Below are 6,276 nucleotides of genomic sequence, written 5' to 3'. Positions count from 1 at the left end.
GTTTAGGGTTTAGGGGTTACAGCAGTGGCAGGTTAATGGTTGGACTCAATGACCTTAGAGGTCTCCTCTAACCTTGATGATTCTATGACTCTCTGATTCTAATGTAAATATCTATGGATTTGGATATCAAGTCTAATATTGTGATACTTCCCAGGCACACAAACCCCAGGAGAAGCTACCTGCTCCTCCTTTAATTAACTATCCTTTCTGTGTGCCAGTTAAATGCAATTGTCAGGGAATAGGTAAAGGAAGAAGACGACGTTGTTAGCTCTCCCAGCCCAGAACTCATTCAGTACATTTACAGCAGTAGCTTTCCTTTATTAATTCCCATCTTTGACAGTCTGTCATTGACAAACACAGATCATTTAAGGGCATATCCCATGCAAGCACAGCCTGGGCACTTGAACTTTATTTTTGGATGTCTGCATCATGTCAATTTAATGCCCATTAAAGCAACATTGCTGCCACAGCAGTAGTGATGCCTGCTAAGCTAAAATGTAACATAGCTGCTTCCATTCTGTCAGGCTGTTGCCATTTACTCTAAAACCTAGAAAACTTATTTCTGAATTAATCTTGTTGATGTTTGAATTCTGTCCAAAAAAGTGATTATAACCAAACTCTTTGCAACTGAGGCTTTTGAGGATGATAGAAAAAAAATGTTCTTCCTCCTCACTGAAAGTAATTCCCACAGATTTTGTCAGCCATAAGGTCAGAATCATTGTGGTCGTCATTTGAAAGTGGGCAGCAGATAACAGGAAACATCTTGTAAGGACAGGCTGGAAAGTTGGTTTGTTTACTGAAAAGAAGGGAAGGACAGAAAAGCAGGCAAAAGGTAGATGGTATATTCTTGGGATGTTGAAAGTAAACTTTTTTTTATGCTATCTTATGAGAAAAAAACATCACGGTGAATCACTATGAACAAAAGACTGTCAGTGTGTTTGCACGAGTGGGTAATAAGATGGGAAACTACTTTTTATCACTTTAGTTTTGTTTCATTTTGTCTTGCAGACTAGAATTACCTAATTATTTTGAGATGAAATGGAATTAAAACATTTTATTCAAACTGAAATGAGGGAAGAATTGTCTTGACAGTAAACAAGATATAGGGAGGTGTCAAAATAGAGATTTATGATCCTGACTTTACTGATTATTTTTGAGACGTTTACTCCTGCCAACCTCACATAGGAACTGAAGTTGTGAGGATGCTGAGGTGTGCATTGCCATTCACTGTTCAATAGAAGTCAAAGGAGGGATGTTCTGGCAGTGAGGAGTCAAGGTAATCATGTATTACAGTTTTCTAGGAGAGGGCAAGGCTTGCTAGGTTAGTGACTTTGGATATTGGCTTGCTGAAGGAAGTTACAGAATAATCAGAGTTGGAAGAGACCTTTGAGGATCATCTAGTGCAACTCCAGGCCCTGCACAGGACATCCCCAAGAATCACACCCTGTGCCTGAGAGCAATGTCCAAACACTTCTTGAGCTCTGTCAGGCTTGGGGCTGTGACCACTGCCCTGGGGAGATGTTCCAGTGCCCAAACACCCTCTGAACACCTAAACCTTCCCTGATGCAACTTCAGACAATTCCCTCAGGTCCTGTCACTGGTTGCTAGAGAGAAGAGGTCAGTGCTGCCTCTCCAATTCCTTCCATGAGGAAGTTGCACATGTTCCAGTGCCCAAACACCCTCTGAACACCTAAACCTTCCCTGATGCAACTTCAGACAATTCCCTCAGGTCCTGTCACTGGTTGCTAGAGAGAAGAGGTCAGTGCTGCCTCTCCAATTCCTTCCATGAGGAAGTTGCACACAGTGATGAGATCTCCCCTCAGCCTCCTCTTCTCCAGGCTGAACAAGTGACCTCACATATGGCTTCCCCTCAAGGCTCTTCAGCATCTTTGTGGCCTCCTTTGGATGCTCTCCAGTAACTTAATATCTTTCTTACATTGTGTTGCCCCAAACTGCACACAATATTCAAGGTGAGGCTGTACCAGCACAGAGCAGAGCAGGACAATCACCTCCCTCAAGCTGTTGGCAATGCCTTGCTGATGCCCTCCAGGACAGGCTTGGCCCTCCTGACTGCCAGGGCACATTGTTATTCATTCATGAAGGAGTTCTGATTCCTTTGATGGGGAATGTGGTTGATCTACTTTAGGTGTCAGTTCATGGTCCTTCCTCAATCCTCCTAAAGCTTGTGTTACTTTTGAACACTTGAAATGTTGAAAGGCTATATATAAGTGCAGGATATCATTAGTAACTATTTAATTTAACCCATAAGAAAATATATCCAAATCCATTTGTAGATAATCCATCTTGGTGGTTGAAAGGGAACTTCTTTTTTTGGCTGTTTCTGGGTTTTACTTTTCTGCTGGCTCTTTGCTAAAGGGGAACAGCTCTGGAAAATTCAGTGTACTGTGTTGTTAGTTTTCTAAATCATGATAACTTTATTCTGTCCTTGTTTGGTGACCTTCACCCATCTGCTAGCAGCTAAGAAATTCTAGATTTATGAACTGATAGTCAAGGATGAAAAGTTGAGCCTGTTCTGAAGAGTGCCTGGTAAAATCTGACTTCCTTTTCTTTTTTTTTTCATGATGACATGGTCCTCATCTTTGTGATTTGTCCAGTAAAAGAGCTACATTTCTAGGCCAAAGAATTACCACTTCTGCTTTGGCTTGTAGCCTATTTATTTTTTTTATCAGATTGCTTTTATTCTCAATTCAGGGATGAATGAAAAGATCTATTTTAAAATGTTTAGATAGATATCTTTACAAAAGTGCTTTACAATCAGATAGCAGAATCTTAGGAACTGGTTCCCATAAGTTCATAGCAGAAGCTGTTTCACCAGCTGAAGTTCATTTCCTCCCATTCAGCTCTATGCCTTGTAGCCAGCAGAAGACTGATCTGCTCTCAGGGCTACTTAAACAACTGCTTGTAACAGAGAGGGTTTATCATATTTTAGGTGAGATGAAATGCAGAGACTGCAAAATGTGGGGACAAAAGTGGGTATGAAGGATATAGGGGAAGGAAAGCAGATTTTCGTTGTCCAGATAGCATTAAGATTTCATTGCTGCAGTTCTCAGATTGCTCTTGCATTATTGCAGAGGTGTCCCCCAGAACAAGAGGACAGTAATTCTGGTCCATTTCAGTCAGGAAACTCATCAGAAGGTTCTCATGAATGAGGTGCAGAGTACATTGAAAATCAACAATTTTCATGCTTTTATCAGTCTTAGGATATTTTTTTGTTTGTTTTTTAAACACCAGCTCCTAGGGGCAAGACTAGCTACACAGGAATCTGTGTCCTCACTTTTTTGAAATGTTTTGAGCCCTCTTGGCTGTGACAAAAATAACAGAAAGTGTGAGCCAGGCAATTTGAGTAAAGATTTTGCTGATCATTTCATAACTTTGAGAAACCAGAGCCAAACCAATACTTTCTTAATTGAGAGCAAGGGCTTTAAAGTAATGTTTTAAAATATTTTTGAGACCTGAATCAGGATCTTTAGGTATTTGAACTTAGCTATATAACTCCTTGGTACTTATCCAACAGAGTGTAAGGAAATGCTCACCTCTTAAAGCCACAAGGAGTGATTAATGAGGGATCAGGATGCTCTTGCTCTAGGTCATACTTACACATGCAGTCAGAGAACCATTGCTCTGCCTTGATCTGGGTGAATTGCTTCATGGCCTTATTTCAGTGCCCAGAGCATCACTGTTTACTTTGACATTTGCATTTCAGGAGAGGGAAAGAATTTAATTTCAAATGCAAGCTAGTTTCTGTAGGAAGTGTTTCTGTTATTTCTTTTGTGTAGCCAGTCTGAAAGTCCTTCAGTGGTTAAAGTTGCTATGAAGTCTGTCAAAGAACATGTTCTTTGAGAACTTTGGGTGCTTTCCAGGAGCTAGAAAAGTGTTTGAGTTGAATCTTAATTTCTGTATTAATTAGTCTTCTCTGTATTAATGCCTGCAGATCCCTGGGAATATTACAAACCTTGGAAATATGCTGTGACCTCAAGTTTTATTTAGCATTGGTGGTTTTAAGGATACTCGTGTTATTGATAAAAAGTAATGATTTTGGGACGGAAATACAACTACTTGTAGTTGAGTAGGTTATTTTCAGTAAAGCACAATCAGCCTGTCTGCATTGGGCCCTAGGGAAATCTGATTGCTTTGACCACTTATCTGGCCTGGGTAGACCTCTCTGAGATGCCTAGTGGTGGTTTAATTTCACCAGGTCAGGTGCCCAAAGTAGAGAGTGTAAATGTCTTTATGACCTTAGATACCAACGTGTCTGACAGGCTGATTCACCAGCAATGGGAGCTGAACTTGGTTTTCTGTACAAATGCACTGTGGCAATCCTGGGGCTCAGGCTCCACTTTGCAGCAAGCACAGAGGACACAAAACAAGTTTTTGGCCTTACAGTGTCTTTCTATGCTTTTTGCCTTCAGCACTCTGTTTTCTGAAGCCTTCCCTAGCTGAAGCTCCCCTGCCATCTATTTCAGACTGTCAGGTACAGAGCATACCTGTAAGGAATAGGATTATAAGGCAGGTCATAGAATTATAGAATTTAAGGGTTGGAATGGACCTTACGGATCATCCAGTCCCAACCCCCTGCCCTGGGCAGGGACACCTCCTCACTAGATCAGGTTGCTCACGGCTTCATCCAACCTGGCCTTGAACAGAGTTGGGGCAGCCACCACGTCCCTGGGCAACCTGTTTCAAGTTTAAAAGTCTCCTGCTCACAACAGGGTCAGTGAGAAAGGTCTAGTGCATCTGTCTCATCATTGAGCAGAGAGGATTTGCTCCTGCCATCACCCGAGCAGTTCCATGGCAATGGGTTTCTTCCCCTAGGTGCACCACTATCATGTTTCTGTTTTGTGATCCAAGCTGCCATGCAGTACAGAGCATGAAAACCATAAGAGAAACATCATAGACCACAACCCTTTTTGCAGCATGAATGTGGCTAGTGAAGTAGCAAAGTAAATAAATAATAGATGATGTGTGCAGGGAGTCTGCCAGTAAACCCCTGCAAGGTAAGGTAAGCCCATTAAATAATTGTGTCTCTTTGCCCACCATCTGAATAGACTCTCCACTTTGGGTATATTTGGTAAAAAGTGGCCTTTCCTTTCAGGATGTTTTCTCATGCCATGTACCCATCCAACGTGAGAGTCCAGCTTCTCTTCTCTGCTGCCTCAGCAACTAATCTGCTAACATAGCTCTGTTCAATATTTGAGTAGTATATCCATCTGATGAAGCATGAGCCCGTTGATATGAAGGCTTCAAACCTTTTCCATGTATGATTTTTCTCTGGAGTCCAGCTTCACTTGGTGTTGTCCAGGAGGTGCAGCTCATCTGGAAGCAAGCGTTCCCTCAGCTGCAGATGTGCTGTGTTCCAGGGAGTCAGGAAACTGGCATGGTGGGCACTTCTCAGCTTTACCCTTCTTGTGAGAAGGTCTGATGGTAGAGGTGTCCTGCCTTCCTTCTCTGACATTTGAGAGTAAACTGTTTGATCCCATGCAAACAATCCAGCCCTTACTCTTTCAGGATCAGCAAGCAGAAAAAAATGCATGTCACCCCTGCAAAAGCCTCATCTCTGGCTCTCACCTTCTATACTTCATATTTCCTCTCCCTTCCTTCATCAAGAAAACACATAGATAAAAGCTTTTGTCATTTCCAAAGGGAACCTCTGAAATTCTCTATTAATTGCTCTTTTGGTCTTACAAATATTGTTCATTTACAAGTAGTAATTACTTATGATGCACCAATTGCTGTCAGTGAATGAAGAACCTTTTAGGGATCCACAAGCTCACCTGATCCCAGTCTCTGGAATTACAGAGGCAGCTTTGCCCTTTGAACCAAGTGGAGACAGCAATAGAGGCTTTGTGGCTCACTATGCTTTGGCTAGACTTACGGCAAGACTAGGCTTTGTGGCTGGGCGGCAACCAGGTCTGCAAAAACACGACTCAGTTCCTGGGTTAGCTGCTGTTTCTACAGCATCCTGGGTGAGCTGTAGAAATATGCCATATTTTCCATCTCAGTTGTTTCTGTATTACTCCTGGGCAGGCACAGTCGTTCAAATGAGTTATGTACAAGGCTTTGCCTAATGGGATCATGATCTCACTTACATGCTCTGGATGGCTATGATAAATAAAACTGTTGGTAATAACTAGCTGATTTCTGCCAGCAAATAAGTACTTACATGCCTGGCTATTAGGCACTTTGCAGCTGCTCTGTTTCAGCTGTTAATGGCAGGGTTCACTTACGAAGATTTACACCTAAATATTCATCTTAGTC

At 42.0% G+C, this 6,276-nt stretch overlaps 1 protein-coding gene across 1 annotated transcript in view; it reads left to right on the top strand.

The window, feature by feature from the left end:
- LRRC56 (leucine rich repeat containing 56) overlaps positions 1-6,276 on the top strand; it is a gene marked incomplete at its 3' end in the record, with an annotated part of 51,676 nt that overhangs the window by 21,040 nt on the left and 24,360 nt on the right. The window lies entirely within an intron of this gene.

This window comes from Acanthisitta chloris, unplaced genomic scaffold (assembly GCF_000695815.1).
Source record: "Acanthisitta chloris isolate BGI_N310 unplaced genomic scaffold, ASM69581v1 scaffold780, whole genome shotgun sequence".
Lineage (NCBI taxonomy): Eukaryota > Metazoa > Chordata > Aves > Passeriformes > Acanthisittidae > Acanthisitta > Acanthisitta chloris.
Note: the sequence above shows the minus strand (reverse complement) of the source record. Positions and strands in the feature narration are given on the sequence as shown.